General features: G+C 40.8%; 1 long non-coding RNA gene across 1 annotated transcript in view; it reads right to left on the bottom strand.

Annotated features, from left to right (window-relative positions):
- Positions 1–2355: 2355 nt before the first annotated feature.
- Positions 2356–27023, bottom strand: part of LOC134809228 (uncharacterized) — a 57671-nt gene continuing 33003 nt past the window's right edge. The window contains exon 3 of the long non-coding RNA XR_010154418.1: positions 2356–3724. This is a non-coding gene — a long non-coding RNA (uncharacterized LOC134809228). The remainder of the gene's footprint in view (positions 3725–27023) is intronic.

Raw genomic sequence — 27023 nt, 5'->3', positions numbered from 1 at the left:
AAAGGGGACCCGAAGTGTACAGAGGTCACACACCAGGACAGGAGGCAAGAGGGAGAGAGGAGGCGGTATCAGGCTCTTTTCAACAAACAGTTGTTTTGGGAGCTAAGAGTGAGAACTCACTCACTCCTGTGAGAATGGAACCAAGTCACTCATGAGGGATCCACCCTCATGGCCCAAACATCTCTTACCACACCCCACTTGCAACATTGGAATCAAATTTCAACATAAGACTCAGTGGGGCCAAACAAACCATATCCAAACCACAGCAGGGGGGACACCAGCAGGCCTCTCTGTTCAGATACTTCTTGATTTCTCTGTGAAGGATGCCTTTTTCCCAGATATAGGGGAGGACCTGCATCTAATAAGGGTCTTAAGGGAGAAGGGAGAGAGTGACATTTATAGGTTTTATGATTTGATTTGGGGTAGAGGGGTTCAAGTTTTTATGACCTACCTGGGGGAAGAGGAATTCTGGTTTTTAAGACTCACTTAGATTTAGGGGAGACAGAGGAACAGGAGGATGGGAGAAGGTCAGAAAGAGCTTGCTTCTGAGGCCTTTCCAATTTCCTTCAGTCCAAAGTATTCAGCCTGCCAAGGTGCCATACTATGGGGTATTGCATTCCAATCCCCAGCAATAGCAACAAAAATTATAGAATACTTAGAAATTATCTTAATAAGAAATGAACAAGAGCTAAAGGTAGACAATTTTAAAACCCTCTCAAGGACACAAAAAAAGAATCGATCAAAACCAGTTATGGTGGTGCATACCTGTAATCCCAGCTACTCAGGAGGCTGAGGCAGGAGAATCACTTGTACCTGGGAGGCAGAGGCTGTGAGAGGTGACAGTGTGCTGGCAGCCCTCACAGCCCTCACTCGCTCTCGGCGCCTCCTCGGCCTTGGCGCCCACTCTGCCTGTGCTTGAGGAGCCCTTCAGCCCGCCGCTGCACTGTGGGGGCCCCTTTCTGGGCTGGCCAAGGCCGGAGCCGACTCCCTCAGCTTGCAGGGAGGTGTGGAGGGAGGGGCGCAGGAGGGAACCAGGGCTGCGTGCCATGCTTGCGGGCCAGTGCGAGTTCTGGGTGGGCGTGGGCTCCGTGGGCCCTGCACTTGGAGCAGCGGGCCGGCAGGCCAGCCCGGGCAATGAGGGGCTTAGCACCTGGGCCAGGAGGCTGCGGAGGGTGGGCTGGGTCCCCCAGCAGTGCTGGCCCACTGGCGCTGCACTGGATTTCTCGCCGGGTCTTAGCTGCCTCCCTGCCGGGCAGGGCTCGGGACCTGCAGCACGCCATGCCTGAGCCTCCCCCTCTCTCAGTGGGCTCCTGTGGAGCCCGAGCCTCCCCTAGGAGCACCACCCCCTGCTCCACAGCGCCCAGTCCCATCGACCACCCAAGAGCTGAGGAGTGCGGGCACACGGCGCGGGACTGGCAGGCAGCTCCACCTGCGACCCCAGTGCCAGATCCACTGGGTGAAGCCAGCTGGGCTCCTGAGTCTGATGGGGACTTGGAGAACCTTTATGTCTAGCTAAGGGATTGTAAATACACCAATCAGCACTCCGTATCTAGCTCAAGGTTTGCAAACACACCAATCAGCACCCTGTGTCTAGCTCAGGGTTTGTGAATGCACCAATTGGCACTCTATATCTAGCTCAAGGTTTGTAAATACACCAATCAACACTCTGTATCTATTATCATCTAGTGGGGTGGTGGAGAACTTTTGTGTCTAGCTCAGGGATTGTAAACGCACCAATCAGCACCTTGTCAAAACGGACCAATCAGGTCTCTGTAAAATGGACCAATCAGCAGGATGTGGGTGGGGCCAGATAAGAGAATAAAAGCAGGCTGCCCAGGCTAGCAGTGGCTCCGGTCCCCTTCCACACTGTGGAAGCTTTGTTCTTTTGCTCTTTGCAATAAATCTTGCTACTGCTCAAGCTTTGGGTCCACACTGCCTTTATGAGCTGTAACACTCATCGTGAAGGTCTGCAGCTTTGCTTCTGAAGCCAGCAAGACCATGAACCCATAGGGAGGAACGAACAACTCCAGACACGCCACCTTAAGAGCTGTAACACTCACCACAAAGGTCTGCAGCTTCACTCCTGAGCCAGCGAGACCACGAACCCACCAGAAGGAAGAAACTCCAAACACATCCAAACATCAGAAGGAACAAACTCCAGACACGCCGCTTTTAAGAACTGTAACACTCACCGCAAGGGTCCGCGGCTTCATTCTTGAAGTCAGTGAGACCAAGAACCCGCCAGTTCTGGACACAGCTGCAGCAAGCTGAGATCAAGCCACTGCACTACAGCCTGGGCGACAGAGTGAGACTCCATCTCAAGACAAAAAAAAAAAAAAAGGAAAGTCACACTTTTTGTTAGAATGAGAAAAAAAATTGATACCATAAAAATTTTAATTATCCACAGTTTTTTATTCTCTTAATACAACTTCAATAAAATACGGTTTTTTAAACCAGGCAAGTTAACACTGACATTCATTTGAAAAGATAAATGAGCAAAAACAACCAGGAAAATTATAACAATGAAGAGCAACGCAGGAGGATTGGCCCTTCTAGATATGGACATATAACACCTTAATAGTTAAACAGCTGACACATGAATAAACAGACAAGTCAAGTCGTAGAATAGGATGTCTAAAACTAGACCAAAATTCATAAGCAGGCCAGGCTGGGTGGCTCACGCCTGTAATCCTAGCATTTTTGGAGCCCGAGGTGGGAGGATTGCTTGAGTCCAGGAGTTTGAGACCAGCCTGGGTAACACGCTGAAATCCTGTCTCTACTAAAAATACAAAAGTTAGCCTGGCGTGGTGATGTGGGCCTGTAGTCCCAGCTACTTGGAAGGCTGAGGTGGGAGAATCACCTGAGCTCAGGAAGTCGAGGGTGCAGTGAGCCGAGATCATGCCACTGCACACTCCAGGCTGGGTGACAGAGCAAAATCTTGTCTCAAAAAAATAAAAATAAAAATAAGCAGCCTGGGCACGGTGGGTCATATCTGTAATCCCAGCACTTTGGGAGGCAGAGGTGGGAGCATTCCTTGAACCCAGGAGTTGGAGACCAGCTGGAGCAACATAGAGAGACCTTATCACTACAAAAAATTTAAACATTAGCCAGTCATGGTGGCACATGCCTGTGGTCCCAGCTACTCAGGAGGCTGAGTGGGGAGGATCACTTGAGCCCAGAAGGTAGAGGCTGCAGTGGGTTGTAATTACACCTCTGCACTTCAGCCTGTATGACAAAGTGAGACCCCTTCTCCAAAATCAATCAATAATAAGCAAATTTAGTAAATGTTAAGGATGGCAATTCACATCAATACAGAAGATAGAATATTTAATATATGCTGTTGGGACAACTGGGTAGCCATTTGGAAAAATGGTAAAATAGAAAACAAATTTTACAATGTACACCTGAAAAAATTTTTAAGGAATAAAAAATTGGGATTAAAAAAAGGAAGCCACCAGATGCAGTGGCTCACACTCATAATCCCAGCACTTTGGGAGCACAAGGTTGGTGGGACATTTGAGCTCAGGAGTTCAAGACCAGCCTGGGCAATAGAGTGAGACCCCATCTCTAGAACAAATTTTAAAAGTTAGCTAGGCATGGCCACACCTGTAGTCCTAGCTACTTTGGAGGTTGAAGTGGGAGGATTGCTTGAACCTGGGGAGTCGAGGTTGCAATGAGCCGTGATTGTGCCACTGCACTCCAGCCTGAGTGACGCAGCAAGATCCTGTATCAAAAAAAAAAAAAAAAAAGGAGGCCATCAACGTACTAAAAAATAAATAAATAAAAATAAAAATAGGCAGACATTTCCAACTGTGAATCCATTATCGAGAAGCTATACAAAATGGATAAACTCAACTCTGTAATCAAAACTTTTGTGTAAAAACCAAAACAAACCAAAAAATAAAAAATAAACACCTATAAGCAAAAATAAAACTAAATGACAAATTGGAAAGGATATTGCAAGTTTATATTGTAGACAAAGAATCAATATCTCTAAAATATAAAGTATGTTTCAACAAATAAAAAAATTCTATTTAAAGTGATAAATAAACGATAAAGAATAATTCACAAAAAAGGAAATATAAAAAGATCTTAACTATATGAAAAACATGTATAATCTCACCCATAAGTGATACAGATTAAAACTACATTAGGTTGCTCATTTTTTCCTGTTAAATGGATAAAAAGTCAAAAGTTTGAACATACATTGTGTTGATTAAACTGTGGAAAAAGTCAACACTCCCACAATGCTAGTGGGGCTGTAACTTGGCATATTTACTAATAGAATGTAATTAGACATCTACAAGAATAAAAACATTCATAATATACCTTTGGAATTAGCAATTCCAATTTCAAAATTTTATTCTACAGAAGTACTTGGGCATATGTCAAATAATATATGTCACAGTTATTACGTCATATAAAGCATTATTTGTAATTACGTAAAATTGGAAACAACTCAAAATTCTACGCAGCTATAAAAAGAATACAGAGGCCATTTATGTACTGTTATATAATTATCTTCAAGATATAGTAATAAATATGAAATAAAACAAGATGTAGAATAATCGGTATAGGATGCTGCCTGCCATTTGCATAAAAAGGGCAGAAAAGTAACATTAGTATCTGCTTATATATTAACCGAGTTCATTTCTATTTCTCTCCCACTCCCTATTTGTATTCCTGTCTCCCTCCCTCACCTCCTCCAGACACACACTCACAACATATGTACCTACATACATACAAGGCACATGTATATATGTTCACATATGTGTATGTTGTAGGAGCAGAAAGGTATGATACATTTTCTCACCAATTATCAGGCTGACATTTCTATAACAAAAGACAGGTTAACAAGGAAAAGGCATAACAGGTGCATTAATCAAAGTTTTATATGACATGAGAGTCTTCAGAAATGAAAACCCAAAGACCCAGGGAAAACTGTTTCTTTTTATGCTTAGTTTTGATGAAGTGTGGACAGCAGTGTGGAAATGTGATTGCACAAAAGGGTATGATTTAATGGTAGTAGATGGAGGCAGGAAACCCAGCCCGGCCTGTCTGTCCAGATTCTTCTTGACTTCTCCACGTAGCAATCCATCCTCCTGGGTATGGGGCAGGACATTTCTGGAATGAGGGTCTTCAGGAGAGAAGAGATAAAGTGACCTTCCTAGGTTTTATGGCTTGATTTGGAAGAGAGGGGTTCTAGTTTCTATGATCCGCCTTGGGCAAGAGAAATTCTGATTACTATAACTCAGTTTGGGGGAGGAAGAGGGGTGGAAGACAGGAGAGCAGCAGAGGGTCAGAGAGACCTTGGTTCTGAGGCCTTTCCAATGTCCTTCAGTTTAAAGTATTGAGCATGCCAAAACACCGTACTTTGGGGTATTGTGTTTTGAACTCCCAACAATCTACATATATACATACATGCATGCATATACACACACATAAATTTAAAATCTCTTAAGTTAATGGAATAAATGTTACCCTATTGGAAAGATGGTGACAACTAAGGCAGCGTAGGACAGGGGTGGAAAGGAGCCTGCTCACTGGATAGATTGTATAGGTGTTTCTAACCAGGTGGATTCATTAATATTTTTAAAGTAACAAAAATTTTAAAAAACAGGAAGTGTCTCCAGTGGGCACATGCAACTTAGGCCACAATTAAGTCTGTTATGAGTTAAAATTGAAAAATAGTCAATAAAATCATAAATGCCTACATTTCTCCTGAAACATTCCTACACCTCATTGTTTAAATGGCCAGTAGGAGAGGCTCTGTGCTTAAAGCCTTTTCATTGAATATTTATCTGGGAAGCTCAGATTTGGAGTATATCAGGAAGGGAACAGGCATATGATTTGGATGCAGTATTTGGATGCAGTACCATTTAGTTAACATATTTATAATTTAGTAAAAGGGCTGCCCTACTACCAAATGTGATCAATTACTTTCTCAATTAAATCAGATGGAGTCACATTGGTAGAACTGATCTTAAAATCATTTTTTTTTTATTGGACAGGATCTGGCCACTCGCATTTAGAATATTCCCAGGGTACATTCTTTGAGATTTTTAAATTATGTATGAAATAGAAAGGAGCATAAATGGGACCCTGTTGGAAAGCAGCTCAGAATCTAGAAAGTTCTGGCAATGCACTTAATTATTGGATTTGGTAAAAGCCTTCTGAAAACTGAGACTTTATAGACCCTTATAATTTATAATTCAGGTAACCATTTCACAGAATTTGCCCACATTACTAGATCCTATGGTCTTTCTTTGTGAATTATTTATATATGAGTTTCTGTCTTCTAAGTCCACACAAAGTTCCATGTGAAAAATGTGAATGCAGTAGGATCCCTGTGCAGGAGCCAACAGGATGCTTGACGTGGTATAAAAATAAATTAGGGAAAGTCACCAGGAAGCAAGCAAGTCTTCTCCATTGCAGGAAGGATTTGAGTGATCTTTCTTAATTAGTAAATGTGGAGAGAATAGGCCTGATGGCGTGGGTGCAGGGCTCCAGAGCGTGAAAAAGAGTTTTTGTTATTCCAGCAAAGGTCTAGTGATTCAAGGAAACACAAGGTAACCAAAGCTGTCGCTTGGGAGGAAATGGATCTGCTTACATAAAGAATCTAGAGCCTTCTGGGAAGGAAGATATCAACAGTCCAACTCTGTTCCCAGAACCTTGAAGTTAGGAAAATTCTGTCAGGGTCAACAGTCACCTGGAGGTAGGCCTGCCCTGCAAGAGCTCCTGAAGGAATCACTAAACATGGAAAGGAACAACCAGTACCAGCCACTGCAAAAACATGCCAAATTGTAAAGAGAGTTGAGGCTAGGAAGCAACTGCATCAACTAACAAGGAAAATAACCAGCTAACATCATAATGACAGGATCAAATTCACACATAACAACATTAACCTTAAATGTCAATGGGCTAAATGCTCCAGTTAAAAGACACAGACTGGCAAATTGGATAAAGAGTCAAGACCCATCAGTGTGCTGTATTCAGGAAACCCATCTCACGTGCACAGACAAATATAGGCTCAAAATAAAGGGATGGAGGAAGATCTACCAAACAAATGGAAAACAAAAAAAGGCAGGGGTTGCAATCCTAGTCTCTGATAAAACAGACTTTAAACCAACAAAGATCAAAAGAGAGAAGGTCATTACATAATTGTAAAGGGATCAATTCAACAAGAAGAGCTAACTATCCTAAATATATATGCACCCAATACAGGAGCACCCAGATTCATAAAGCAAGTCCTTAGAGACCTACAAAGAGACTTAGACTCCCACACAATGATAATGGGAGACTTTAACACCCCACTGTCAACATTAGACAGATCAACGAGACAGAAAGTTAACAAGGATATCCAGGAATTGAACTCAGCTCTGCACCAAGCAGACCTAATAGACATCTACAGAACTCTCCACCCCAAATCAACAGAATATACATTCTTCTCAGCACCACACCTCACTTATTCCAAAATTGACCACATAGTTGGAAGTAAAGCACTCCTCAGCAATTGTAAAAGAACAGAAATTATAACAAACTGTCTCTCAGACCACAGTGCAATCAAACTAGAACCCAGGATTAAGAAACTGACTCCAAACCGCTCAACTACATGGAAACTGAACAACCTGCTCCTCAATGACTACTGGGTACATAACGAAATGAAGGCAGAAATAAAGATGTTCTTTGAAACCAACGAGAACAAAGACACAACATACCAGAATCTCTGGGACACATTCAAAGCAGTGTGTAGAGGGAAATTTATAGCATAAATGCCCACAAAAGAAAGCAGGAAAGATCTAAAATTGACACCCTAACATCACAATTAAAAGAACTAGAGAAGCAAGAGCAAACACATTCAAAAGCTAGCAGAAGGCAAGAAATAACTAAGATCAGAGCAGAACTGAAGGAAATGGAGACAAAAAAACGCTTCAAAAAAATCAATGAATCCAGGGGCTGGTTTTTTGAAAAGATCAACAAAATTGATAGACCACTAGCAAGACTAAAGAAGAAGAAAAGAGAGAAGAATCAAATAGATGCAATAAAAAATGATAAAGGGGGTATCACCACCGATCCCACAGAAATACAAACTACCATCAGAGAATATTATAAGCACCTCTATGCAAATAAACTAGAAAATCTAGAAGAAATGGATAAATTCCTCGACACATACACCCTCCCAAGACTAAACCAGGAAGAAGTTGAATCTCCGAATAGACCAATAACAGGCTCTGAAATTGAGGCAATAATTAACAGCTTACCAACCAAAAAAAGTCCACGACCAGATGGATTCACAGCTGAATTCTACCAGAGGTACAAGGAGGAGCTGGTACCATTCCTTCTGAAACTATTCCAATCAATAGAAAAAGAGGGAATCCTCCCTAACTCATTTTATGAGGCCAGCATCATCCTGATACCAAAGCCTGGCAGAAACACAACAAAAAAAGAGAATTTCAGACCAATATCCCTGATGAACATCAATGCAAAAATCCTCAATAAAATACTGGCAAACTGAATCCAGCAGCACATCAAAAAGCTTATCCACCATGATCAAGTGGGCTTCGTCTCTGGGATGCAAGGCTGGTTCAACATACGCAAATCAATAAACATAATCCAGCATATAAACAGAACCAACAACAAAAACCATATGATTATCTCAATAGATGCAGAAAAGGCCTTTGACAAAATTCAACAACCCTTCATGCTAAAAACTCTCAATGAATTAGGTATTGATGGGACGTATCTCAAAATAATAAGAGCTATCTAGGACCAACCCACAGCCAACATCATACTGCATGGGCAAAAACTGGAAGCATTTCCTTTGAAAACTGGCACGAGACAGGGATGCCCTCTCTCACCACTCCTATTCAACATGGTGTTGGAAGTTCTGGCCAGGGCAATCAGGCAGGAGAAGGAAATAAAGGGTATTCAATTAGGAAAAGAGGAAGTCAAATTGTCCCTGTTTGCAGATGACATGATTGTATATCTATAAAACCCCATCGTCTCAGCCCAAAATCTCCTTAAGCTGATAGGCAACTTCAGCAAAGTCTCAGGTTATAAAATCCATGTGCAAAAATCACAAGCATTCTTATACACCAATAACAGACAAACAGAGAGCCAAATCATGAGTGAACTCCCATTCACAATTGCTTCAAAGAGAATAAAATACCCAGGAATCCAACTTACAAGGGAGGTGAAGGAACTCTTCAAGGAGAACTGCAAACCACTGCTCAATGAAACAAAAGGGGATACAAACAAATGGAAGAACATTCCATGCTCATGGGTAGGAAGAATCAATATTGTGAAAATGGCCATATTGCCCAAGGTAATTTATAGATTCAATGCCATCCCCATCAAGCTATCAATGACTTTCTTCATAGAATTGGAAAAAACTACTTTAAAGTTCATATGGAACCAAAAAAAGAGCCCGCATTGCCAAGTCAATCCTAAGCCAAAAGAACAAAGCTGGAGGCATCACGCTACCTGACTTCAAACTATACTACAAGGCTACAGTAACCAAAACAGCATGGTACTGGTACCAAAACAGAGATATAGAACAATGAAACAGAACAGAGCCCTCAGAAGTAATGCTGCATATCTGCAACCATCTGATCTTTGACAAACCTGACAAAAACAAGAAATGGGGAAAGGATTCCCTATTTGATAAATGGTGCTGGGAAAACTGGCTAGCCATATGTAGAAAGCTGAAACTGGATGCCTTCCTTACACCTTATACAAAAATTAATTCAAGATGGATTAAAGACTTAAATGTTAGACCTAAAATCATAAAAACCCTAGAAGAAAACCTAGGCAATACCATTCAGGACATAGGCACTGGCAAGGACTTCAGGTCTAAAACACCAAAAGCAATGGGAACAAAAGCCAAAATTGACAAATGGTATCTAATTAAACTAAAGAGCTTCTGCACAGCAAAGGAAACTACCATCAGAGTGCACAGGCAACCTACAGAATGGGAGAAAATTTTTGCAATCTACTCATCTGACAAAGGGCTAATACCCAGAATCTACAATGAACTCAAACAAATTGACAAGAAAAAAACAATCAACCCCATCAAAAAGTGGGTGAAGAATATGAACAGACACTTCTCAAAAGAAGACATTTATGCAGGCAAAAGACACATGAAAAAATGCTCATCATCACTGGCCATCAGAGAAATGCAAATCAAAACCACAATGAGATACCATCTCACACCAGTTAGAATGGCGATCATTAAAAAGTCAGGAAACAACAAGTGCTGGAGAGGATGTGGAGAAATAGGAACATTCTTACACTGTTGGTGGGACTGTAAACTAGTTCAGCCATTGTGGAAGTCAGTGCGGCGATTCCTCAGGGATCTAGAACTAGAAATACCATTTGACTCAGCCATCCCATTACTGGGTATATACCCAAAGGATTATAAATCATGCTGCTATAGAGACACATGAACACATAGGTTTATTGCGGCACTATTCACAATAGCAAAGACTTGGAACCAACCCAAATGTCCAACGATGATAGACTGGATTAAGAAAATGTGGCACATATACACCATGGAATACTATGCAGCCATAAAAAATGATGAGTTCATGTCCGTTGTAAGGACATGGATGAAGCTGGAAACCATCATTCTCAGCAAACTATCGCAAGGACAAAAAACCAAACACCGCATGTTCTCACTCATAGGTGGGAATTGAACAATGAGAACACATGGACACAGGAAGGGGAACATCACACACCGGGGCCTGTTGTGGGGTTGGGGGAGGGGGGAGGGATAGCATTGGGAGATATACCTAATGTTAAATGACGAGTTAATGGGTGCAGCACACCAACATGGCACATGTATACATATGTAACTAACCTGCATGTTGTGCACATGTACCCTAAAACTTAAAGTATAATAAAAAATAAATAAATAAAATAAAAAAGAAAAGAAAAAGAGAAAAAATAAAAAACAAAAAACAGTCACCTGGAGGGGAGGTCAGTCTAGCTGGGGACCAGGGTCCAAGAAAGAATGTGGTGCTGCCTCCAAATCATATGCCTGTTCCCTTCCTGATATACTCCAAGTCTGAGCTCCCCAGATAAAGGTGTAGGAAGTTGTTGCTGGGTGAGAGGGAAACACTGGTTTGAGCACAGTGGGAAATTGATGCTAGACACACAGGCCAGGCCCAGAATCTCACCTCAGCAGTTGTGTTTGGAAAATAAGCCCTAAGCCTGGGAGGTGCACCAAAAGAATTTTGTAAGCCAGTGGTGCCATCAGTGTCTAACGGTGCCTGGAAAATCTGGTGTTTGCAAATAGTACCTACCTGGCTGGAGCGGGTCATTAAGAAGGAGGTTCTAGATTGCCTGCTAATAGGGCAACTGGAAACCAGAGAGGCAAATTGAACAAATAAGAAGATGTAAGTATCTTCCCCTAGTTTAGGAAGCCACTTGATGTAGCGATGCAAGCTTGAAAACATTGATTTTGGGTTTTTTACATCAGCTCACTCAGCTAGCTGCGCTTCTTCGTTTCTCAGGTATTGAGAAAGGGTCAAACTCCAGTGCCTTCAGGCATAAGGCTAGCAAAACAATTGTCATATAATAAGAAACACTTGTGTTGCAGCTCAGAAAATGATACCCTCAAATATGCCGCTTTAAACCTCAAACTGAGAGCACCTGGAAAGCAGCAAATGCAGGTAAGGGCTTTCTCTGATCTTGCCTTATCTGACTCAGGGAAGTTCCCCCAGAAAAATAGCAACCACGAAAGATTAACTCACAGAAAGAGAATAATAGTCTGATACCTCCTTCAGAGAAACTTGTACCACTGGCTATCATCTATTCTTCTGAGGGCTGCTGCCATAGAGACTTGATCTGCATAATAAGACAGCTTTTACTCGCTGTACAGTTCCTCCTCTTGCCCCCATAGCTTGTTGCCACCACCCTCCAGGGCACCCTAGCTTCGATTCCTTTCCGTGTGGCATAACAACTTTAGTCATCTGGTCTTTCTTTGACTCTTATATTTTGTGAGGCTTCTGTTCAATTGCAAGTAATGAACTGTATGCTTTTCCTTCTGTGAATCTGCCTACTATCAGTTTGTTCCAGGGATCCAAATTATTGAACCTTAAGAGAGTGCAGAGAAAGTTTAAAACTGGAGAGTGTACTTCTCTTCCAAGGGAATCTAAATTTAATGTTTTACAATCTGAGCTGATTAAGACCAAAAAAATTAATTTGTCTGCAGCTTGAATTCAGCCCCTCAACTGTTAACTTCGATACTCTACAACCCCACTGTGGCTACAACCGGTTTTAAATTACTCAAATCTGTTTCTGGGAAGATAAAAAACTGCCTTCTCATGGTCACTAAGGAAGAATTTTAAAGGATCTTATAAGGAACAGTAAACACTTTATGAAGCTATAAGTCAGGTCTGAGCTCTAGGTCCTAAAGACCCCGAGATGACTAAGCCAAGTTCCCTCCTCAGTGAGCTTCTGGACACATATTCAACATTGCCAATATCATTTGTTCAGTTTCCTGTCCCCTTGAATCATTAGAAATGCTTCCCTGTAACAGTGTGGGATAAATCCAATTTTACCTTCCTTAAAGCCAGATTTTATGTAATATTTATGAGACATTTTTACTGTAAGAATTAGAAGCCATTGATACTGTTGTCCACTTTCCCATGGTGGGGTTAAACACGTTACCCCAAAGCTGAAGGAATTTAAGAAAACCACAGAAGTAGAAAGGTCACTCTGATCTTGCCCTACCCTTTTTCCCTGGAACAGGTCATAACACCCTCCCCATACCCACAGGAAAGGAACATCCTTATATCTGAAGACACAGAGACACAAAAAAGAATCTGAACAAATAGACTTTACTAAGTTTTCCTCCATTGGTTACATTTAGTTTAAACCCTCTTTGTCCTATCATATTTCTCCATGATTGTCTACTCTTGATCAAACCTACTGTAAAAAGCTTCAGGTTTGTTTCTTCGGGTCTTCATTTCCTTATGAAGGCTCCCACGTCATGTAAAACTTTAATTGGTATGGCTTTTCTCTTATTAATGTTAGGGCTCAGAATACAACACCCCCAAATAAGGGCCTCAACAGCAGCCTCAGACGCAAAAGTTTTTCTCTGCCCTACTCTCAGTCCCATTTTCCCTGGAGACTAGCCATAGAAACTAGAATCCCTCTTCCCCACGGTGGGTCTTAGAAACCAGAACCCCTGGCCAGGCGCGGTGGCTCACGCCTGTAATCCCAGCACTTTGGAGGCCGAGGCGGGCAGATCACGAGGTCAGGAGATCGAGACCATCCTGGCTAACACGGAGAAACCCCGTCTCTACTAAAAATACAAAAAAATTAGCCGGGCGTGGTGGCGGGTGCCTGTAGTCCCAGCTACTCGGGAGGCTGAGGCAGGAGAATGGCGTGAACCCGGGAGGCGGAGCTTGCAGTGAGCCAAGATCGCGCCACTGCACTCCAGCCTGCGTGACAGAGCGAGACTCCGTCTCAAAAAAAAAAAATAAAGAAAGAAAAAAAAAAGAAACCAGAACCCCTTCTCCCCAAAGTTAGTTACAAAGCCTCAAACGATTATTCTAATTTTCCCTCTGCCTTTCTGTGTAAAAACTGACCACAAAGAAATTATCTGACCTACCTTGTTTGACTACAGGTCATAAGATCCCCGTTCCAGAAAGGATCCTGCCCCACACCCAGAAGAAAGGAATGTGTGCTCGGACAGGCTGAGAAGAATCTAGACAGACGGGGCTGGCTGGGTTTCCCCACTCAGCCTATTTACGTTAGATTCTATCCTTTTTGTCGAGTCACATTTCTTTTTTTTTTTTTTTTTTTTTTTTGAGACAAACTCACTCTGTCACCCAGGCTGGAGTGCAGTGGCACAATCTCAGCTCACTGCAACCTCCACCTCCCAGGTTCAAGCAATCCTTCTGCCTCAGCCTCCCAAGTAGCTGGGATTATAGGTGCCCACCACCACACCTGGCTAATTTTTGTATTTTTAGTAGGGATTTCACTATTTTGGCTAGCCTGGTCCCGAACTCCTTTTTTTTTTTTTTTTTTTTTTTTTTCGAGACGGAGTCTTGCTCTGTCGCCCAGGCTGGAGTGCAGTGGTGCGATCTCGGCTCGCTGCAAGCTCCACCTCCCGGGTTCACACCATTCTCCTGCCTCAGCCTCCCCAGCAGCTGTTACTGCAGGTACACACCACCACGCCCAGCTAATTTTTTTTTTTTTTTTTTTTGTATTTTTAGTAGAGACGGAGTTTTACCGTGTTAGCAAGGATGGTCTTGATCCCCTGACCTCGTGATCCACCCGCCTTGGCCTCCCAAAGTGCTGGGATTACAGGCGTGAGCCACAGTGCCTGGCCCCGAACTCCTGACCTCAAGTGATCTGCCCGCCTCAGCCTCCCAAAGTTCTGGGATTACAGGCGTGAGCCACCACGCCTGGCCATCCAATCACATTTCTACATGGCTATCTAACTGTTAAATCTAAACATAAAAATGGACAATTTCTCCTCTATCTTTGGCTCTTCATTCTGAAGATTCATTTATACCCATTAAGTAAATTTGAAGCTGGGCACAGTGGGTCACACCTGTATTGCCACTAGTTTTGGGAGGCCGAAGCAGGAGGATCCCTTGAGCCCAGAAGTTCAAGACTAGCCTGGGCAGCATAGGGAGACCCCATACGTAGAAAAAATATAAACAATTAGTCAGGCATGGTCCCTGTGGCCTGAGCTACTTGGGAGGCTGAGGCGAGAGGATCACTGAAGCCCAGGAGGTTGAGGCTGCAGTGAGCCAAGATCATGCCATTGCACTCCAACCTGGACAACAGAGCAAGACACTGTCTTAAAAAATAAATAAATTTTTATTTTATTAATCAGTCTGCCTCACGTCAGAGATTTCAAGCAAAAATTTAGGGGGCCAACGGCCTTGGCTCCTGTAGTTTGGTGTTACAAACGGGATCATCAAACTGCTCTGCTCTTCTAGAAGCTACAAAGATGAGAACCCAAGAACCTGACAAGCCAGCAAAAGGATAAGAATTTTTCTACCAGTCAGACTCCCAGCCTCTCTCTATGTATAATCTGGTTGAGCAGCCAATGAAAATGACCACTTGTCTCCTCTGCAAAGTTTTCATTAGTGGAAGAAAAACATTTGCATATGACTGGTCTTGGTATAGTGACTCTGGTATACCTTTTGGTACTTTGTGGTATGATTATTCATATTGTCTGAAATAAATTTAATGACTTTTTTGTTAGAAACATTGCTGATTCTTTTAATGTTTGGTTTTCCAGGGTAAAGAGAACTTTTTTTTCTTTGAAGCTATTCATAACTTACAACAAATTGGGTAAAATATACTTTTGCAAGCAAAATGAAAGCATTTTTCTCTCTCTACCAGATTTCTCCAGAATTTGACAGGATTTGTGAGTATTCTTAATTTATGCAATATAGTTATTTGCATAAATTCAATAAGAATCTGTTTTCTTTTGTAACAGGACACAATTGGAAACACTGGTTATTTTACCAAGGCTTTGACTGGAGTGGCATATGACCAGACTGCTTTGAGGAACTGAAGTGAATTAATAGAACTGATAAAAAGCCCCTTCAAAATACTGGCCTCATACCTTGCCTAAGCAATTTCTTTACAAAATTTCTGACCTGTGGTAAGTAAAGAATGTTACTTTCTTGACAGGCCCAGGAACCTCAAGTTATTTTGGGAACTCAAGAAGAGAAGAATTTACCCAATTTATACAGGTATCTGCAGGCACAAATAAATTATCAGCTTGGCTAACCTAGAGGGTCTTTTAAAAGTCTAATTTGAGGTTTCATATTTTAAAAGTTTCAGCAAAGCCAATTTAAAGGAGCCTATATGACCAATCACTACTCTTGCTGCACTTTATGCAAATCATCAGGCCAAGTATAATAAGAGTAAAACTTGTTTTGCAAATAAATTGGTTGTATTATGATTCATCCTTAGTAAAAATGGGAAACCAGAGAGAAAGAAATTATATTTCAGAAAAAAACTATAGTACAGCTATTATTAGATTATAACCTCATCTATTGCTTTTCAGTTTTTATTGTTTATCTACAATTTGGACTCAATCCTGAACTCTCCTGTAGTTACAAGTCTATACCTAATGTTTCTCATTTTTCCCCATATGTCTGACTTGGAATCACTGAAATTAAAACTGCTTTTTCCTAAAGCCCCACGAGCTGAAGCTAGACAACTTGATATAAATTTTAAGAGAAATCACTATAGCAACTAAATATCTGAACAGTCTTCATGCTTGTTGATGTATTGACTGTGCAGAAAGTTTCCTGGAATATCTGATGTAAACTGCAAACTAGATTGCCACTATCTTCTCTGACTTCATCTGAACATGCTTCAAGCTCAACATCTAAAAATCCTCTCAACTGGCTGACCTCTGGACTAAAAAACTGAGTTTATAGTTTGTTCTAACCATTAACTCTGGTTTTTCTTTGATATGCATAGAAGTTCTTCTTACTAAATATCCAATTGCTCAAATCACATAGAGGACTGACTTTGGGGGAAGCCCACCAACAACAGCACTGCCTGATTCACTGTTAACTATTTAACTGGACTGGCCTATTCTCTGGGCTGAAAAACTGGTTTAACAGCTTATAAGACAATCCAGCAACTCTATTTCTGGACTATGAAACTTCTTGGGAAAGTTTCACGATGGGGAATGTTGTGGATCAGAAAACAACAGCCCAAAATGAAGGCCTCAGCAGCAGCCGCAGAGGCAAGTTTTTCTCTGACCTTCTCCTGCCCTGCTATCTCTCAGTCCCATTCTTTCCCAAGGCTAGCCATAGAAACTAGAATCCTTCGTCCTTCCAGTGGGTCTTAGAACCAGAACCCTTCTCCCCCAAATTAGTCATAAAACCTAAAACTATTATTCTAATATTCCCTCCACCTTTCTATGTAAAACTAGCCATAAAGAAACTATCTGACCTACCTTGTTTGACTGTAGGTCATAAGATCCCATTCCAGAGAGGGCCCTTCCCCATACTGAGAAGAACGGAATGCTTGCTCAGAGAGGCTGAGAAGAATCTATACAGGGCTTGCTGGGTTTTCTGCTCTGTCTACTAACATTAGAGTCTACTCTTTTTGTTCCATCCTGTTTCTATATGGCTGTCCACACTTTGTTAAGCCTAAGCGTAAAAATGGACAATTTCTTCTGTATCTTTTGGTCTTCATTCTGAAAGCTCTCTTGTATACATGTTAAATAAATTTGTATGCCTTTTCTTTTATTAATCAATCTGCCTTATGTTGGTAATTTTCAGCAAAACTTTTTGGAGCCAAGGGCCTTATAGGGGCCTCACCCATGAACCTAAGATGAGTAGAAAAAGAGATATTTTCTTCCCCTCCGCCTACTCACACCTTACCCTGTTTGTCCCTTCTGTCACTTAAACCTTTAGACACCCACACATGCCAACTTACCTCTCTGACTGTGTCTTCTGCACTATGAACCCAGAAGAGTTTCTGGCCCATGGTGTGTTTTCCAGGCACTCCATAATTGGAACTGAGTTCAGCTGGCCTGGAATTCTGGTTACCCTTCCTGGCCTTTTTCTGTGGGAGTCTCTTGATACACACTTGAATCTTTGAAAATTAAATTCATTAAATCCAGACCTAGTTTCCTGGATTCTGAATCGTGCCTTCTCTTTAGCTTGGCATGGTATTTTGACTTTGATTTCCTTTCTGTAAGCTTGGTGCCCCTCCCGCTTTTTTCTCTTCTGTGAACAGATGTTTCTGTACTAAGAAGTAATTTCTTTTCTGCACTCAGCTCCTCTTGTTCCCTCCCTGCCCTGCTTCTTCTCAGTTTGTCCCATCTTCTTGCTACTCATAATTCTCCTGATACTTTTGAAGGTACCCTTCTGTAGAGCTGCTTTTATTAAGTGAATAAATTTAGAGTGTAAAAGTCGAATAGTAAAAGACATGAATCATGTACTGAAACTTCATCTTTTAGAGAAAATGTAATCCTCATAATTCTTTCAAAAGGATAAGGCATCAATTGGAAGATTTTGGCTGCAGAATAAAAATCCTTCCTATACCTAGCTTGTTCTCCCCACTCTGTTCCCCCATTTTTAGTTCCCAAATCACCAGTTTTCCTTTCATCAAAGAAAAAATATCCATATAATTATATGGTTATATGATAGACCATTTTCAGTCACTTAATCACTTAATTCTTACCAAAGAAGTTTCTATTTCCCCTAACAATTTATTTCCTGTGTGATTTCCACTTTGAGTATTTCATTTTAATTAATGAAATTCATCTTCATTCCTGAAGTCACAGGACCTCCCCAACCACCTGTACCTTCTGTTTCACATCCAATTACTTGTTACTAAATTCCTGAAGAGCATAGTGATTCAGGCTCAATAGACAACATTTCCTTTAAAAATAAATTTTTAAGCATAGATAACCTGACAAAACATTGAATATTTCTAAATCTGCTTTCCAAATGTATGTGTTTTAGAGATGGGAGTGGTAAAAGGGAAAGGTCAAATTGAAAATTATTCCCAGTCATCTTGATTCTGCATTTGTCACATAAGTATCCTTTGGCAAAATTCTAGAATTCCAACACTTTTGTAAACATGGGACAGGGCTACTCAAATGCCAGTCGACCGAACCTTGTGTTTTACTTTTGAGTTGATTGCTATACTATTTTGCAAACTCAGACAATGATGCCCCAAAGTATGGCATTGTGGTATGCTGAGTACTTTGAACTAAAGAAAATGGAAAGACTTCAGAAGCAGCGCAGAACCAAAAATCTCTCTGACCTCCTGTCTCCCATCCCTCTTTCTGCTTCAAAGCAAGTAATAGAAACCAGAATTCCTCTTTCCTTTTTTTAATTTTTAATTTTAAAAAATATACTTAAATAGAGAAAGGATCTCACCATGTTGCTCAGGCTGGTTCTAAACTATTGGCCTCAAGTGATCCTCCTGCCTTAGCCTCCCAAAGTGTTGGGATTACAAGCATGAGCCATCACACCAACCCCAGGATTTTTCTCTTACTTAAGGTGTGTCATAGAAACTAGAACCTCTCTTCAAAGCAAACCATAAAACCCAGAAAGGTTACTCTCTGCCTTCTCCTTTCTTCCTTGAAGACCCTCATTCCAGAGGAGTTCTGCCCCATACAGTGGGGTTCAGGGGAAATGCTACCCAGAGACATCTAGAAGAATCTGAACAGACAGACCTTGCTATGTTTCCTCTCTCAGTCTATTACCACTAGATGTACTCTTTTTGTCCAATCACATTTCTACGTGGCTGTCCATTCTTCATCAAACCTAAGCATAAAAGTAGGCCATTTTCCCCAGCTCATTGAGTCATCATTTCTGAGGTGTTCTGTGTCACATAAAACTTTGGTTAAATAAATTTGTTATGCTTTTCTCTTGTTAACCTGTTTTTGTTATAGGAGTGTTGATTGTTACCCTTACAATTGATTTTAAAAAAAAGGGATCACATCTTTCTGCCCCTACACTACTCATAGAATAGTAGTTTCGCTTGTTTCAAAACTGATACGTTTCTTAAAATCATAATCCATTTTGTTACTAAATTAATATAGATACTACATAAATATGAATAGTGCTGGAGGCCCAGGCAATTCCAGTTTTTCACAAATTACTATCCACCCTTCCTAAGTCAGTGTTTAACACACTTTCCACACAACCATTATCGTGTAACGATTTAGTTCTAAGGCAGAGGAAAAAAACCATTCAACCTTCCACAATGAATAAGGTGGTTTACCATGTGAATTCCCAAAGGAAAACACATTTAGAGTTCCAGTTCGTACTCTATCTGGAATGTCCATAAGCCCAGAGTTATGAAACTCAACACTACTCCAGCATCAAGAAAAGAGGGGTGACAAGACCAATTAGCGCCAGCAGTGGCACTAGGAAAGGGGGAGGTGGCAGGCATGTGTGAAGGGTTTGAACAGCCACAGGATTTTGTTAGCTGGACCAACAGAATAAGAAAGTCCCCAACACCAGGGAGGGAGAGGAGCACCATGGCAGCAGCAACAGGAAAATGCACATAACAGATATGTTAAATCAAACTAAATTTAAGCTTTAGAAGTCTCCATATGAGCCCTACATGACAACCTGCGACTTAACTTAATAGGGAAACAAACAGAAAACCTGACTTAGGAATTTGCCTTTGTAACAAATAGCTGAGTCTCGGCCAATCACGGCAGCAGAGCTTCAGTCAATCACAGGTGGCCAGCTATTCAAACCAGGTTCAACAGGCAAATACCAAGCTTTAACTAGTTGAGCCGTCTGTATCCCTCCTTCCATCTTCTGTTCTTCAATTACCTTTTTTTTGTCTGTAAACATTAACCAGCCATGTGGCAGCCTCAGGAGTCTTTAAGAACCTGTTCTGGTTCTGAGGATTGCCCGACGCACAAACAGTTCTTTGCTCAATTAAATGCTGTTACATTTAATTTGTCTAAAGCTTTTCTTTTAACAGATGTTTATAAGATAGATGTTCATAAGCAAGAGAATGTAACTCTATTTGCCTTTAAATACTTGTTATGAAGAAGTTATATTTGGAAAGTTCTAAGAAAGCTGCAATCACTTGCTGTTGCCGGAAACTGCCTTGTGGCCTGGCGTCCTGGGAATTTGCTTGGCTTTTTGTGGCCGCCATCCAAAACTGGGAACCACAAGTCAAAGGTAAATATAAACTAAAATTACATTACTTCCCTTCCTTGTTTATGCATTTCTGCCGAATGGGGACATTTTAGCAGTAATATTGCATTTATTAGGAGGATAGACTGTCAGAGCAAGTCAATCATAGCCGTGATAAAAACACAGAAACATTCTTATGCGTTTTTCCACAATTCACTATGTTCAGTTGGGATAAAACTCGGGCTCCTAGTTACATAACACTATAAATAGGTATAATTGCACTTTATCTCTAAATGTGAGTAGATATACGTAGAGATGACAGAAATTTGTTAATTATATTCAATAGCTTCCAAAGAACAACATCTAGATTTCTAGCTCCAAAAGGAAATTTGTCAAGATTAAACTTAAAACCAGTTTTATAACTTAAAATGAAGACTATTCCTCTAGAAATTGTCAAGGGAAAATACATAATGTTTTCAAAGGCGAGAGACTCATAATCAAACATATCAACATTCACGAAAATGGAAGGCAAAGGAATAGAAATGTTAAGTGTAGACACACTGAAGGTTCAACATAAGAGTCAAGTGTTTAGAAGAAACCTTTATCACATCTAAATCAGAGATTCTAAATCTTTTTAAAATTTCTACCAAAATTGACAATTGTACTTTTCTCTTCATGTATAATTCATCGTTCTGGAAGCATGCAACCCTTCTCACAGTTGTTACAGTTAACTGCATTTGGATATCAATTTAAGAATATTACTGGCCAGGCACTGGTGGCTCATGCCTGTAATCCCAGCACTTTGGGAGGCCGAGGCGGGTGGATCACGAGGTCAAGAGATCGAGACCAACCTGGCCAACATTGTGAAACGCCATCTCTACTAAAAATACAAAAATTAGCTGGGCGTGGTGGCACACGCCTGTAGTCCCAGCTACTCAGGAGGTTGAGGCAGGAGAAACGCTTGAACCCAGGAGGTGGAGGTTGCAGTGAGCCAAGATTGCACCACTACACTCCAGCCTGGGCGACAGTGTGAGACTCTGTCTCAAAAAAAAAAAAAAAAAAAAAAAAGAATATAACTACTTATGCAGGCATATAACAAAATCGAGGTTGTTGGTTACAGCCAGTCATTTTTCTGTGAGTAATCCCAGGCATGCTTAATTCTCTACATAAGTATCATAACTTGTTAAACTACAACATCCAGTGCCTTCTACTATGGGCCCTCGCTTAGGGTAGGTAAGAGGAATAGAGAAAATTAAATTCCGAGTATACTATCAAAAAGAAACTGCTACATTTTCCTATAGGTTGCAGCTATTTTACAGTGCAATATGGAGCAGTCATCGATAATATGTATGTAGTAAAAGAAAACTTGTGCACTAAGAAGGAAAACCAGGGCCAAATGCAGTGGCTCATGCCTATAGTCCCAGCACTTTGGGAGGCTGAGATGGGAGGATCACTTGATCTAGGAATTCAAGACCAGCCTGGGCAACATAGTGAGACCCAATCTCTACAAAGCATTAAAAACTAGCTGGGCCTGGTGGTGTACACCTATAGTACTAGCTATTCAGGAAGCTGAAGTGAGAGAATCACTTCAAGAGTTGGAGGCTTCAGTGAGCCACGATCACACCACTGCACTCTAGCCTGGATAACAGAGAGAGACCCCGTATCAAAAACAACAACAACAGGTAATAGATCCTTCCACCATTTACTTGCCATATTTCATAACTCAAATGAATCTTCTGTTCCTCTGTAATGTGGTTCATGAGAGGTTCTAGGATGTGTACATCTTTGAAATGGTTAAGATATTTATTTACAAACTATTTAACAAGGAGTTAAATATCAAGAGAAATACAAACAAGCGCATGAACAATCACAAAAAAGGATGATTTACTAAAGGGAAAGTTAGAGTTCTATGGACACACAGTGGAGAAAACCAACCTAAATTAGTAGAAGAGGAGGTCAGGAAGATTTTCCTGGGGGTTGAACGAGAGCATAGTATCCTAAAGGAGGAAAAGGAGGGGGATTTGGAGAGTGTTGACTGAAAGCCTTGAGAAGAGAAAGCAAAACCAGGGAATCCTCCAGGGACTAAAAGGAGTGACTACAGTGTCAATGATGGAGAGAGATGGGAAGGACAAGGGGGAAAAGCAGCTGGAGAGATGGCGAATAAGGACAGCAGGAGGGAATGCAACGAGCTCTGACCGGGAAAATAAGGGTGAACCAGATCTAACAGGGCTACATCTATTATCAGCAATTTTCTCCAGAATTTTGACTGCCCTCAAGGAAAGAAAAATGAAGCCAATGAAAAGCTTAAAGCATGTAGAACTGATACAAAGAGAATTATGTCTCAGAAATAACACTCTAGCTTTGTTGGAGATTATGAATTAGTCCAGGAGAAAAGCAGTAGTGGCTTGTACCAGACCCTGCCAATAGAGATAGAAAGAAATGGATGGAATAGACATGCATTTAAGAAGGTTCAGCAGAGTGTGGTGAAGACTGGGCTGTGAGGCTGAAGGAAGAGAGAGTTGGGCAGGGGGATTATTGAGAAGTAGAGAAATAATGGTCAGTAAAAAGATACATGGTCAGAGGAAAGCCAAGTGTAGAGAAAGGAGTGTGTGGACAAAGATTAAGTTTAAATACATTAAGTGCCCTCTGAGTTGTTGTCTTTGGAGGCCAGGACAAGATTTGCAGAGCCGGACCTTAAAAGAAAGACAGATACTGAGAGCTACCCACAGATTGGATTTGAGCATTTAGCTAAAAGAGCTCTTGAAAGAAGGGATCCTGAAATTTAATGAAAATTAAGCTCTCTTCAGTCATATTTTTCTCTATTTAGATATTTTTTCATAAGTATAGGAGAGAGAGAGATGGAGTGTGTTCTGATGGGAATTTTGTATAATCAAGATCTTGGATAGCCAGAAAGAAATAACACACTAAATTTTTTTGTAAGTCTAATGCCATTCAAGATAGATATCTTTGTTTGAAATAGTAAAAATAAAACTTGTTAGCAGGCCCTTTCCCAGATCTTGCTCAACTTGAAAAGTAAATATAGAAAGAAATAGGTTAATTCCTGTCCCAGTCAAAATACTGCTTTCTCCTTATTGTATCTGGGGACTGAAACTATAGGTCAGCATCCAAGAAAAGATTTTAATCTCCCTGTTCATCTAGACTTTTCCTTAAGATTCTAAATTCACCAAGTCCCATCTCTTTTCTCATCTACAATTCACATTTGCTTTTGTAATAGTCCTCTCTTCCTCTTTCCCTCTCTCCTTTCCTTCTTACCTCCCTCCCTCACTCTAAAAAAACAAAACAATAACAATAAAACCATCCCAATGTGTTGAGGATTTGCTGATCAGTTCTCTGTGGTATGAAGCTGTCAATGGACAGTTTTTCTAAAATATACTCTTTTCTGTCCAACTGGACTAGACACTGGTCTATCTGTCATCAAGTTCCAGACTCACAACCCAGTGCTTTTTAGACATCTTTCCATAATGACTGTGACAAAGAAGCAGCAGAGAGCAGCTCAGTCTTCTCCAGAGGTATCAGGACAAAGACAGGAGGCTGAATGCATTGTGGTGATTCTCAAAGGTACCTCATAAAGCTTGAGTAAGCAATTCTACTCTATGACAGGAGCATGCTAACTAGAATAGCAGTTAGAGTTGACAAGGAAATCAAATTGGAAAAGGAGGTTTTTTTTCCTCTCTCACACACACACTGCATTTTTATTCTGAATTACCCTTTTCATTAAAAATAAAATCCTCCCCCAATATGGGTTGGATCTGTGTCCGCATCTAAATCTCATGTTGAAATGTAATCCCCATTGCTGGAGGTGGGGCCTGGTGAGAGGTGATTAGCTCATGGGGGTAGTTTCTCATGGTTTATCACCATCCCCCTTGGAGATGTCATTGCAATAGTGAGATCTGCTTGTTTAAAAGTGTGTGGCACCTCCCTCCTCTCTCTTCCTCCTGCTCTGGCCATGTGAAGCACTGGCTCCCCTTTGCCTTCTGCCATGACAGGAATCTTCCAGAGGCCTCCCCAGAAGCAGAAGCTGCCATGCTTCCTGGACGGTCTGCAGAACCATGAGCCAATTAAACCTCTTTTCTTTATAAATTACCCAGTCTCAGGTATTTCTTTACAGCAATGTGAGAACAGACTAATACACCTCCCCCCACCTCAATCACCCCAATCTAATCATGAAAACACAAACTCAAACAAAGGAACCTTCTACAAAATACCTGGCCAGTACTCCCTGAATTCGTCAAGATCATGACAAATAAAGAAAGAGTGAGGAAGTATTCAGAACAGAACAGACTAAAAGACATGGCAACAAATGCAATATTATCTCCTGCAATGGATCCTGGAAGAGAAAAAGGACATTTATGGAAAAACTAGTGAAATACAAATAACCTAAGTAGTAAAGTACCAACGCTGGGTTTTAGTTTTGACAAATCTGTCGTGAAAATGTAAACGGTTAACATTAGAGAAACTGAATGAGGGGTATACAGAAACTCACTACTTATTTTGCTAATTCTCTATTAATCTTAGCTTATTCTAAAATAAAAAGTTTATGTACAAAATAAGAAATAAAACCTTCATCTTATTTTCTCCCCTCTGGCAGCTGCAATACTAAAATATAAAATAACATTTTATATTATGCAATGTATTCATCTCTGATCTATATGATTTTATTTAATACTCAGAGCAGCTACATGTGTTGCCAGGCTTGATATTATCGCCCTTATTTTACATGTGAGGAAATGGAAGTTTTGAGAGGTAGTGACTTGCCCATATTTCAATGTGTTGGTTAGGGCACAAGCTAAGCTATTTTTACGAGAAGATTTTGAAAATGCAATAGCTCAAAAAAAATTATTCCTTATTTTTCTCTCCTGAAACAGTCAAAAGATGTCATGAAATTGAGGGCCCAGGCTGCTATCTTGCTGTTCCCTTGGGTTTGCTCATGTCATTAGGTAAAAACAGGATCCACCACATCTGCACACCAACCCAGAGAGAAGGGGAAAGAAGATTAGGAAGAAGCGTCTTATTGTTAAGGACATTGTACACAATTGCCCACATCATTTTAGTTTGCAACCCATTAACCAAACTTAGCCACATGGCTACTCCTAACCTAGAGAAGGCTGGCGAATGTAGTCCAGCTGGGGGGCTACAACTCAAGAAGAAAAAGAGAGATAATTATGGGGACAATTAACCAAATCTACCACATTTCCAGGCATCTTAGAAGTGGAAGGGAGGCTTTAATCAAGACCTTCTGATTTCAGGTTTGATGCTATGCCTCTTGCCTGTTGAATATACATTTGTACTCTACTCATCTACATATAAAAGTAAAACAAACAGTAAATGCTGCTAATTTTTTATTTTACTTAATATCTTTCTATAACTAAATTTGCCGCTTAATAAAAATATTGAATTATTAATCATGTCTTTCTGGGTCACATCCTTCTGATGTTCATGTATTTTGTGACATCAGTTTAAATATGTGAATACCTTCTGGAATGCATATCCAATGTAGCACTGTGTTTAACATTTCTTTAAAGCTAGAGAAAGACTAAGGTACTGGGCAGAAGGCCAAAGATAGCACAGCTGCTCTGTGCTCTGTTGGCTTCTTTCGTCAATTGCTATGTGACCTTAGAAAAACTATTTATCTGATCTTTTCAGGATTCAGTCCAGGTTTTGTAGGAACTAAAGATTATACATGATTTAGAGACCCTCTTTAAGAAAAATACCCAATTATTAATCTAAAATTAAGTATAAAGGGAAATACTTATATGATAAATAAAATCAGAGCAATTAAAAAAATTAAATACAAAAAATTAGCCAGGTGTGGCCGGGCGCGGTGACTCATGCCTGTAATCCTAGCACTTTGGGAGGCGGAGGCGGGCAGATCACAAGGTCAGGAGATAGAGACCATCCTGGCTAACACGGAGAAACCCCGTCTCTACTAAAAATACAAAAAAATTAGCGGGGCGTGGTGGCAGGCGCCTGTAGTCCCAGCTACTCAGGAGGCTGAGGCAGGAGAATGGCGTGAACCCAAGAGGCGGAGCTTGCGGTGAGCCAAGATTGCGCCACTGCACTCCAGCCTGGGCGACAGAGCAAGACTCCATCTCAAAAAAAAAAAAAAAAAAAAAAAAAAAAATTAGCCGGATGTGGTGGTGATGGGCCTATAGCCCTAGCTACTCAGGAGGCTGAGGTGGGAAATCACTCGAGCCCCCGAGATCAAGGCTGCAGTGAGCCAAGATCATGCCACTGCACCCCTGCGTGGGTGTCAGAGTGAGACCCGGTCTCAAGATAAATAAATAAATAAATAAATAAATAAATAAATAAATAAATAAAATATTTTAAAATAAAAAAATTTAGAAGTTGATAAAAGCCACAAATACCAAGAAATTCTGAAAAATAAGATGT

Source organism: Pan troglodytes, chromosome 22 (assembly GCF_028858775.2).
Source record: "Pan troglodytes isolate AG18354 chromosome 22, NHGRI_mPanTro3-v2.0_pri, whole genome shotgun sequence".
NCBI classification, from domain to species: Eukaryota; Metazoa; Chordata; class Mammalia; order Primates; family Hominidae; genus Pan; species Pan troglodytes.
The sequence above is the reverse complement of the archived record's forward strand: the minus strand, read 5'-3'. Positions and strand labels throughout refer to the sequence as shown.